The sequence below is a fragment of the Octopus bimaculoides genome, chromosome 5 (genome assembly GCF_001194135.2).
Source record: "Octopus bimaculoides isolate UCB-OBI-ISO-001 chromosome 5, ASM119413v2, whole genome shotgun sequence".
NCBI classification, from domain to species: domain Eukaryota; kingdom Metazoa; phylum Mollusca; class Cephalopoda; order Octopoda; family Octopodidae; genus Octopus; species Octopus bimaculoides.
This window is the reverse complement of record NC_068985.1, coordinates 29223903-29224167: the sequence shown is the minus strand read 5'-3', so window position 1 is coordinate 29224167 and position 265 is coordinate 29223903.

Sequence of the window (265 nt, the reverse complement as noted above, 5' to 3'; positions counted from 1 at the left end):
ACTTGTACCCTTAACATAGTTCTCGGGGATATTCAGCGTGACACAGTGTGACAAGGCTGGCCCTTTGAATTACAGGTACAACAGAAACAGGAAGTAAGAGTGAGAGAAAGTTGTGGTGAAAGAGTACAGCAGGGTTCGCCACCATCCCCTGCCGAAGCCTCATGGAGCTTTAGGTGTTTTTGCTCAATAAACACTCACAACGCCCGGTCTGGGAATCGAAACCGCGATCCTATGACTGCGAGTCCGCTGCCCTAACCACTGGGCC